At 39.0% G+C, this 11,464-nt stretch overlaps 1 pseudogene; it reads right to left on the bottom strand.

The window, feature by feature from the left end:
* Window positions 1–251: 251 nt before the first annotated feature.
* Window positions 252–10,476, bottom strand: LOC122135448 (annotated as a pseudogene).
* Between the last annotated feature and the right edge of the window lie 988 nt (window positions 10,477–11,464).

The following is an 11,464-nucleotide window of genomic DNA, read 5'->3' as shown; positions in this document are numbered from 1 at the left end:
TCGTTATAACTTAACTCAGTCCATAGACCTGAAATTAGACAGTAATTAAACAACTCAGTCCATAAGTAAAACAGTAACATAAGCAATTATAAATTAATAAAACATCAAAACCATCAATCTGGCCATTCACAGTTTACTGTCTAAGCTTTTTATTTCTTTGTCTTTTGTCCATTAAGCTATGTGTTTTATTTATAATGATTTTTGGGAGGAAAGCAGGCCATGGTCAATCTCACTTCTGTCCATCTGGCCATTCACAGTTTACTCTTAGAGAACGATCCCGCCTCTCCCAGGTGAATTTTGTTCCTCCAGTGACTGCTTCAGCTACAACGACTGGCAGGCCATGGTCAAACTCATACTGCATGGCCTTGGTGAAGGAGGAGGAGTCAAAGACAGCATGGTAGGCGGAGTTACAGTAAGCACAGAGACAGAGCTGTGGAAATGTGCTGACCTGCTCAGCAAGTTCAAGAGCCACTTGAAGCGCTAAAACAAATGCACACAGACTGACAATTAGATGTGAAGATGCCAAAATGGGGCCATTCCTAATTAAGTACATAACAGACCTCAGCAAAAACATTGGGTAGATGTAACAATCCTATTTTTTTTTTCAGCTGACCATAATGTGTGACCTCAAGTGACCTCCATATCATCACTCATTTCCTTCTGATATGAACTCATTTTGTCCTTCTGTGAAGCACATGAAAGCTCTGGCCTCTGTCCAGATCTCCTATGGAAAGTAATTTTGAAACTGATGTGCTTGTTTAACAGTATCTCTAAACAGCTTTGAGCTCATCTCATCTAACCTTGATGTGACTGTGTGAACTGCTACCACATTACATTAGTTTAATCTGCTAACATCCTCAAGGGAACTCGGAAAGATGTAAACGCTCATAGACTGGACAAAACAACACATATACAGTACAGCATCAAAAGATACACTGGCATGCTGTATAAAAGTTAGATAAAATTAAAGGGAATCGCATCGCTACAAACCTGTGTGACATCCTTGTGTATAGATCACAAAAAGAAATATAGTGCAGAATGTCCACACTGCTCTTTTTCAAAAAGTGAAAGCATATAGAATAGCAGAATACCACAAGCACACTCTAAAGTTTGTAATAATATAAAAGTTGTAATAATACATACAGCGATAATTCATATTCCAAAGCTTCTGAAGCAAAACAACAGGTTTGTTTAAGAAACAGACCTGAATTTAAATGAAGTTCTTAAATTTAATTTGTGCTTTTCCATATTAAAACTTTCCACGTTATGATTAGTCATGTGACAAGAACACCCACAAACACAACTATCTATGATATTATTTCAACATAGATACAATGTGTTTCAAGTGGTATATGATCAACTGCTTCATCATGTTAAAGTAAGTTTCAGAGCATGTGTATGTGTACCTTGGCCATCAGGCACCACTCTGTTTGCCAGTCCAAATGTTAAAGCCTCTCGCGCCTTCACCGGTCAGCCTGTGAGGATGAGATTTTGTGCTCGCGAGACCAATCAACTGTGGGAATCTCATCGTACCGCCATCTATCAATGGCACACCTGTGTGAGACAGACAGAAAATAGAGGAGCTGAGGATTAACTGGTAGGTGGTGAATTATGAACACATGCAGATATATACACCAACGACTGCACCTCAAAAGACCCCTCTGTCAAGCTCCTGAAGTTTGCAGACGACACTACAGTCATCTGTCTCATCCAGGATGGTGACAAGTCTGCTTACAGACAAAAGGTTGAGCAGCTGGCTGTCTGATGCAGTCTTAACAACCTGGAGCTGAACACACTCAAAACAGTGGAGATGATAGTGGACTTCAAGAGAAACCCCCCTGCACTCCCCCCACTTACCATCATAGACAGCACAGTGGAGTCATTCAGATTCCTGGGAACCACCATCTCTCAGGACCTGAAGTGGAACAATCACATTGACTCCATTGTTAAAAAGGCCCAACAAAGGTTGTACTTCCTTCGCCAGCTGAGGAAGTTTAACCTGCCATAGGAGCTGCTGAAACAGTTCTACTCAGCCATCATTGAGTCCTGTGCACTTCAATAACTGTCTGGTTTGGTTCAGCTACAAAATCAGACATCAGAAGACTACAGAGAACGGTTTGGACTGCTGAAAGGATTATTAGTACTCCCCTGCCCACCCTTCAAGAACTGTATACATCCAGAGTGAGGAAAAGGGATCAGAAAATCACTCTGGATCCCTCACATCCAAGTTACCCCCTTTTTGAACATTTGCCATCTGGCCGGCGCTTCAGAGCCGCAAATACCAAGACAGTCAGGCACAAGAACAGTTTCTTCCCCCAGGCAATCTACCTCATGAACAGTTAAATGTTCCCCACTTATGCAATACAAATGTGCAATATCCTTATATTTATTTGTTACCCCTCCATCCTAGTACATCCCTGCATCTCACTCTGTTCTATTCTATTATCATCTATATTTTTTTTTTTATATATATATATATTTGTTTTTTCATCTGTGTTGTCTCTGTGTACTGGAAGCTTATGTCAATATATTGCGCAAGCATACTTAGCAATAAAGCTCTTTCTGAATATAAATAAATATTTCATCTGTGTTGTCTCTGTGTACTGGAAGCTTATGTCACTAAAACAATTTCCTTGTATGCGCAAGCATACTTAGCAATAAAGCTCTTTCTGATTATAATTCTGATTCTAACACTAAATTTTGAGGTCAGATTTTTATTTGAAATATATTGAATACTTTATTAGGCAAGGATGCATTAAACTAATCATGATGAACATTAGAACTAGCATCATTACTGCCACATTCTATATATTTTCTCCTAAAGTCCTCTTGTAGTGGGTTATGGAAATAATGCATCTCTATTCATAGTGGTTTGAGAGGGTGAGAGATAATGAGTAGATAGATACATTTGCTACCAATCATCTGACCTCTCAGTCAACACACTACACATCTGGCAGCCTGAGCTGAGGTGGGAGGGAGTTTCTTTCAGTAAGCACATCCTTCCATATTTCCTATTACTCAAGTATGTCATTCAGAAAGTCAGTCCTCCATCTCTATTACACATCTGCAAGCAGTCTTTAAAGCAGAGGTGGTGTAAAATCCATAAATTCAAGAAATCCAAATCCAAGGTACATTCACGTTAATATTAAATAAATCACCAGAGTCGCCAAATCTAGGTTTGACCAGCTGACCATCTAAAAGAGGATTTTTTGACAAACAAGAAAAGAGTGCATTTAGGAATCAGTTTACTGTTTACATGTAATCTTTTTGTCAATCCAAATTAATCCAATCCAATTTTAGATTTCTGTAAATTTTATTATATGTACCCTAAAGCTATGCATTTAAGCTACCACTGCTCTGGTATTTTTTAATCTGATTGAGAAAGTATTCTGATTCAAGGGTTGACATGGCTAGAATTTTCCTATTAAACAGATTATTTAACCATAACCCCTTTCAATCAGATCAAAATTTAATTCAGACTGAGCTCGATCAATGCTGTCATGGTGGCTCAGTGGTTAATGTTGTCGATTGACAGCTAGGTTAACATAACACATGTAAACATAGCTAGTAAGAGACTAGAGGTGTCTCAGGCACCTGTATTGGTCAAAATTATGTGACTGTGAGTTAGATAAAGTAACCCATACATCTCTCCTAATCAATCCACCACCTTTATGCCCAGACCTTCACTATTGTGCAAAATCCTCTTGATCTCACACACAGGAGACACTGAAGTGGCACAATGGCTTTACAGACTCCCTGTCACTAGTCCTGCATTAGCACCTGGGTGATTTCAGTTCACCTCAGGTGTTTGACTGAATGAATAGATCTGTCTGTGTAAGCCTGAGCCTGCGGTTGAACTTTTATGTCTTCCTGTACGTGTTCATGCTGGTGATACTGGTATCCACAGAACATCAAAGCCCCAATAAAGCCTACGACGCAAGCTTGCACACACAGTGGTGTTGAGTTAATGCCGTGTTAGACCACAGTACCACACTAGAGCTCAGGAAAAAACCTTTACACGCACATGACTATACAATTACACAAATGCAACAAAAGCTAAATGAGAAGCTTTAAGATATGGTTTACATGTCTGTGAAATCAGAACCCACACGACAATGATACAAAACCTGTCCCTTATTAATTATATTTAAAAATCACTAATGGATAAACCTAAAATTTAGTTCATTTCAGTTTAAGCTATTCAATTCAAATAAATGAATGCATTAAAGAAAGTCTTCCGTTCTCTCTCTAAAACCGTCAACAGTATTGACGAAATCTGCATCTCTGAGTCCAAGCATTACAGGCCAAGGAAGGTTCTGAAGGTTGAAGTAGAATGTCTGTAAAATTGGAGATAGGTCGAGTCATTTCAGTTGTTGGCAGCCGCTCCACTGGATGAGGTGGACGAATGGAAACTGCATTCAGAGCAACTGGCTTTGACCACCTGGGCTGTTGGATTAGATACAATGTGTGCAGTTAGGATAAACTCAGATTTCACAGATCTTCTGGTCTCTGATAAATGTACTGCATTTCATTTGAGCTGGGAACAAACTTTCCATGTGAAACAGAATATTCAATGAGACTGGATCATGAAAAGTGGGCATTCCATAGTAGAATGGAATCAGACACTTTTGGAACCTAGGTCAGGTAAGGACATTTTGACAATGGTAACACTAACTAGCTATATATAATGTAGCCAAAAAAGAAAGTAAATGTGCCCAAAGTTATTACTTTTAAATTAAAGTTTATACAGTTTTTTTCTTCTTCTTCTTTGGTATAACATGCACTGATGAACTGTGCACAATAAGACCAGGAAGGTACATAATAGGATCAACATGCTAAAGACTACATAACTTTTAACTAGGTCAAACAATATTTCCCTTGGGTTTTAATGTGTAACTGCACTAGCTGAATCACTTAAATGGCTTGTCCACATTCTTTTCAGGGCTGTTTCTTTCAGTTTGGTGGGTCAATGTAGTATCTGAAGACACAACAGGAAGTATTTGGCCACATCAGAGAGATTTCAGTCAGTTCCCAAGCAAACCTCCCCCTCCCAGGGTAACCTCCCCCATTCGCATTTCTTTCTCATTTCTTTCTCTTTTATCTCTCACCACGAGGGATTCCCCTAAGCTGTTCCCATCTTGGTCTCCCAAATACAGCCCTAAAATTCACTTGCCAAAACAAGATTAGGTAAAATAAAACCTACAAGCAGGATGTTAAAATAAACCCTTTCCACTGATGGTGCCCAAGACATCTATTATGTGAGATGAATGGTGTTTAAGGGCCTGCTGTGCACTGTGGGTAAGTACTGGAGAGAGTGAGGAAAATTCAGAGGAAATAAGTGGGTAGTGTCAGAGCGCTTAGCCTTGTTCTGTGGGAAAAAAACAGTCTCCAAATGATAGATCTCATTTAAATTTGATCATAGCGGAAAGGCCACAGGAACCGATGTGTGGCAGAAACAACACATAAAATTTGTTGACCAAATATTTTGGTAGGTTGAGGAAATGGTTGCATGTTAGATGCTCCAAATAGAAGTGTAATGTGACTATAGATATATCATATCATGTAAGCTATTGGTTTATGATTTCAAAAATAAATACAATTTTCTGGAGAAAATGTGTGGCGTGGCGTCACTGCCACAATGTCAGGATGTTGCTAGTGGTTTCTACGCTGTACTGAGTATGTATAGTATGAGCAAGTTGCTATGCGGTTGATAGAGTGTTGTACTGTAGGTGGATGCCAGAGATTTGCTACGTATCTATGCTAAATATTTAATCAAGATGACCTGAGTTATGTATAACATATTGCTCTGCGACTGTAAGGATGTTATGGGTGGTTGCTATGTGGTGTGATTTTGAACACGTTTCTATACAGTTGCAGTTTCTAGGAAGTTGCTATGCGTCTTAAACAAGCTCAAATTTCATTGGACAATGTGAAGTGGAGAGATATCTTTCCAGTTTTATTTATAAATCGGTTGAAAACTACAAACCCGACTCCAAAAAAGTTGGGACACTATACAAATTGTGAATAAAAACAGAATGCAATGATGTGGAAGTTTCAAATTTCAATATTTTATTCAGAATACAACATAGATGACATATCAAATGTTTAAACTGAGAAAATGTATCATTTTAAGGGAAAAATATGTTGATTTTAAATTTCATGGCATCAACACATCTCAAAAAAGTTGGGACAAGGCCATGTTTACCACTGTGTGGCATCCACTCTTCTTTTAATAACAGTCTGCAAAAGTCTGGGGACTGAGAAGACAAGTTGCTCAAGTTTAGGAATAGGAATGGCACGGTGGATTGTGTTCACCGACAATGTTTTCTGGAAGTATTCCCGAACCCATGTTGTTATTTCCATTACAGTAGCATTCCTGTATGTGATGCAGTGCCGTCTAAGAGCCCGAAGATCACGGGCATCCAGTATGGTTTTCCGGCCTTGACCCTTACGCACAGAGATTGTTCCAGATTCTCTGAATCTTTGGATGTTATTATGCACTGTAGATGATGATAACTTCAAACTCTTTGCAATTTTTCTCTGAGAAACTCCTTCCTGATATTGCATCATTATTTTTCGCCGCAGCATTGGGGCAATTGGTGATCCTCCGCCCATCTTGACTTCTGAGAGACACTGCCACTCTGAGAGGCTCTTTTCATACCCAATCATGTTGCCAATTGACTTAATAAGTTGAAAATTGGTCCTCCAGCTGTTCCTTATATGTACATTTAACTTTTCCGGCCTCTTATTGCTACCTGTCCAAACTTTTTTGGAATGTGTAGCTCTCATGAAATCCAAAATGAGCCAATATTTAGCATGACATTTCAAAATGCCTCACTTTCAACATTTGATATGTTATCTATATTCTATTGTGAATAAAATATAAGTTTATGAGATTTGTAAATTATTCCATTCCTTTTTTACTTACAATTTGTACAGTGTCCCAACTGTTTTCATTATTATTATTTTTTAATGAATGTGAAATGGTTAAAATTAAAGACATTGTATTGATTGTAAGTAGGGTTTAATTTACTCATTCAAACTTTTATCAGCATTTGATGAAACCATAGTTGGTTAAAAGAAGCCCAAAACATTTGTCAAGTTTTTGTTAAACGCACTATAAGAATATTTCAAATAATCTGGCAAACTGATATATAAAACTGTAATGTTGTAATGTCAGAGTTGTAATTACAAGTTCTACAAGGATGTAAATGCTTTTTGCAAGTCAGAGTATTGTAATTGCATGTAATTCTGGCATGTCATTGCTGGTGTTGTGAGTAGTTACCAGGGACTTGCTATGTGGTTACTAAGCTGTTTTGAGTTTTTTTTTAGAATGTTACTACACAGTTTCTAAGTTGTTTTAGGTGTTAACTTAAAGGTCAAATTCAAAAGAGTTTACCTCTCAATAAAATATATTCTGCTCTCTTTATGGCTTGTGTTCCTCATAAGTGAATATATGTGATGTTCACCCATTTTTTTTTTCGTCCATGTGAGAATTAGAGTAAGAAAAGCACTAGCATACCACACCAAAACATATGATTTGAGGTACTGTATCATGCCTTAAAAGTAGTGCATGTAAATTTACAGTACATGCCAATTTTTTAAGAGTTAAAAGTTTGATCAAATTCCTAAATAAGAGCAGTATTAATGCAGGCAATTGTCTTAGCAAGCACTGCATTTTTCAATGCACAAACAATTTTGCTAATCATTATTGTAGAATGCTGGTGAAGATTTAAAGACAGAAGGTGTCACGTCTTCATGGGTGGCGAGAGTACAGCAGAGGCAGACAGTATGAGGAACAGGTCCACAGCCACATGTGGGCAATGCCCGGATGCTTGGTTTAATGAAAGAGAGAGGGTCATGATGATGCCTTTATGTTTTAAATGAGCAGCTGGAAAAATCAGTTCCTGACAGTAAATTATAGCACTGCTGACATATTTATATACACTGTGGTCATATCTGTAGCACAGAGAAACTAGCACAGGCGGAATGAAACTGCATAAAAGTTAGTTTCTCTTTCTACATACTGCAAAGCCTTTCCACAATAGTTTAGTATCGCAGGATTTAATTTACTGTGTTTGGATTGAAATTGACACACTTTATTTCATTACTCATAATACAGCAGTAATAGAATCCTGGAAGTACCACTTTACAATATGGTAATATCATGGTACATGAATATGGTAATCCAGGGGCTTGCAGTCAATATAAGCTGTGAATGTTTTGCATACCTGAGCCATCTGAGAGAATGAGCTAAGGGACTGGCTAAAAATAACATTAATGTTATATTATCATGTGAGGTTTATGATTTTATAAAATGTTTTGTTTTTGTCAAAAAAAAAAAAAAAAAAAAAAAAAAAATATATATATATATATATATATATATATATCTATATATATATATATATATATATATATATATCATTACTGTAAAGTTATTTAAATTGTAGTTTTTATGTTCATTTAACTCTTTTAGGTGTTACCATAGATATCTGTGTTGTTTCAAAACAACGTTGTTACCCAGACAAGTAGTGCTATACTAATATCAGTTTTCTTTTAGGATTTCCTTCTTTCAAGATTTTTTAGAAGAAAAAAAATAATAACCACAAACCCCTTCCCCCAACCCTGATCCAGAGTAGTAGGTATAAACTAGAGACCTGTACCCCCCCGCAGGACCCAATGCAACAGGGTGCAGCGCGGGGCAACTCTTGATGGGCGAGTGCGAGTGCGGGTGCGGGTGCGGGCGTGGGCGGGAAGAGACACGTGTGTGTGCGGGATGCGGGAGAATAAAATGATTTGCAGGACTCCTGCAAAATAGAAATTATCTAAACATAAAGTGTCTAAAATATATAAATTATTCATCTGTTGCACAAAAGCAAAAAGAACAACTAATATTAACATTAAAATGATTGATATGCTCAAGCTAGGCATAGTTTATATTTATAACACGTGTTTAAAGGGTTGCGCAATGTAGCCAATCACAGACTCAGCTGTTGATTTCTGGAATGCAATGGCCAATCAGAGGTGATTAACTTAGAATCAACTTACCGCAGTGCTGAAAGTGTAGACTTTGTGAAAGATTCATTGTGCATATATTTATTGTGTTATAACAGAGCTTTATGAGATCTCGATTAATTGAGATGTCAGCTTTTAGTGATAATAAAGCAAGCACTGCTGGCATTCTGCCATACCAAATCATGCACGCAGCAGCCCACGCTTGCTTTTCTGTTAAAAAATAACAGTGGTTTGTGAATGTTGATGCTTAGCCTAAATAACAAATATTTTATCGTGAGGATTATGCTAGGATGTTGTGGAGTTTAGGAGATGTTACAGAACCATTTCATGTAAATTTCTTCGAATGTACAAAAAAAAATCTATATAGATTACTTTTATGTGGGCTTTTGCGGGCGGGAGCGGGACAAAACATGAATGTCGCGAGCAGAAGCGGGACCAGTTAAGATATATTTCTGCGGGAACGGGCGGGCGTGGGACAGAATCTTGCGGGAGCGGGACTGAAAAATCCGTCAGATTGCCAGGTCTCTAGTATAAACAAACAAAGCCATGCCGGCCAATGCCACTCCTACCTCAACTTAACACATCTAAGTAAAATAAAAGAGAAAACAATACCTACCAAATCTGTGGCAGAAAACACCTATGATGGAGCTCTCCTCAACCACCCTCTAGTCAGCCAGCAGGGCCAGCTCCAGACCCCCAGCCACAGCGTACCCACTGACTGCTGCGATCAATGGTGTCAACCGTGTGAACCGAGCTGTAGGTCTGCAAACATGAGTGTCAGATGTCCATTATGCAAAACATGTACACTGAAAGTGACTTAACTTAATGGGTGTATCATCCAACTGTATCATATGGTAGATCGCAAGAGTTTCACAGTTTGCTCTACTGTTGGTAGAGAAATTGATTAATAACAACAGAGCTTGTTTACAAATAAAAGTCTTAAAGGTACAGTAGCAAAAAACGCCTCTAGGTTACGTATGTAACCCTAGTTCCTCAAAGGAACGAGACGCTGCGTAGGAGACACTTTGGGAACGCCTCCAGTGTGACCGGCTCTGAATCATATGTGTAATCAGTTCAATGGAAGAGATGTAGAATGTAGAACCCGGACTCCCTGTAGTGAGGAGGGACCACCTCGATGGCCTCCTTCCTCAGAAGAGTGTTTACTTCCTGTTCCAATACCAGAGCCTGCTTGGGGCCCACCAGTGTGGGAAATACCCCATTGAATGGCGGCGGTGGACTGCCGAACTGAATACGATGACCCTTCTCTACAGTCTGCAGGACCCAACGAGACACATTTGGCAGTAGTTCCCTCGCTGCTAAATAGTCTACTAAGAGAACCAGTCTCTCGAGACTGGCCTCTGGTGTTATTGGATCTGCTAGCTCGGTTCCCTGAAGCGGAGGACCGGCAGGAGACAGCCAAACTAACTGCTCTTGAGGGCTTTGGAGAGAGATGGACACCATGTAATGTGGTGCTACCCACTCTTCACCAGCAGGGGACGCCCTTAGCGGCCCAAAACCGTCAGGACCGCTTTGTCGGGGGCTTCTTTGAGTGAAGCACGACTGTCAAGTCAGGCCTCGTCTTAGAAGCCCCCAGTTTAGAGCGTCGCTGATCTTGGGGAGCGGGAGAATTTCTACACTACGCGATATGAGGAGCTGGCACACGGCTGGGGCTACTACCGCCCAGCATGAGGCATCCATGAGGAAGACCCTGTCTTTCTCTTTCATATCTGACAGGGTCAACCATAAATGTCCGAACCGAAAATTCTGTTAGCATTTACTGACATTCATGTTGCTACAAACCTGTATGAGTTTCTTCAAACTATCTGAACCTTCAGAAATCAGCATATAAGAATGATTTCTAAAGGATCATGTGACACTGAAGACTGGAGTAATGCCTGATTAAAATTTAGCTTTGAGATCACAGGAAATTCAAATTACATTTTCAAAACTATTCACACAGAAAAGATTGTATTTTTTTTAAAAAAACTGTGTGATGCCAAATGTTTGACAGTTGAACAGTTGAATTTAAGGCAGATGTAAAAGATTAAAAGCTATTATTTAGTTGCAGATCCTTTGCATGCAATCAGAGCAGTGAGTCTGCAACCTATAGACATCACCAGACTCTTGGTCTTATGCTTTGAAATGCTTTTCCACAGCCTTTAATGCAGCCAATTCCAAATGTTGCTTGGTTTGGGGAGTTTCTGTCTTTAGTCTCCTCTTCACCTGGTGAAATTAATGTTCAATCAGATTTAAATCTGGAGATTGATTTGGGCAATCTAAGACTTTACATTTCTTTGCCCTGATAAAGTCCTTGACTGAACTGGCAGAGTGTTTTGGGTCACTGTCCTGATCCAATATGAAGTGCTTTCTAATGAGTTTGGTGGCATTTTCTTGATTATTGGTAGCCAAGATGATTTTGTACCCTTCCAAATTCATTCTGCTACTGCCA

The sequence above is a fragment of the Cyprinus carpio genome, chromosome A24 (genome assembly GCF_018340385.1).
Source record: "Cyprinus carpio isolate SPL01 chromosome A24, ASM1834038v1, whole genome shotgun sequence".
Lineage (NCBI taxonomy): Eukaryota > Metazoa > Chordata > Actinopteri > Cypriniformes > Cyprinidae > Cyprinus > Cyprinus carpio.
Note: the sequence above shows the minus strand (reverse complement) of the source record. Positions and strands in the feature narration are given on the sequence as shown.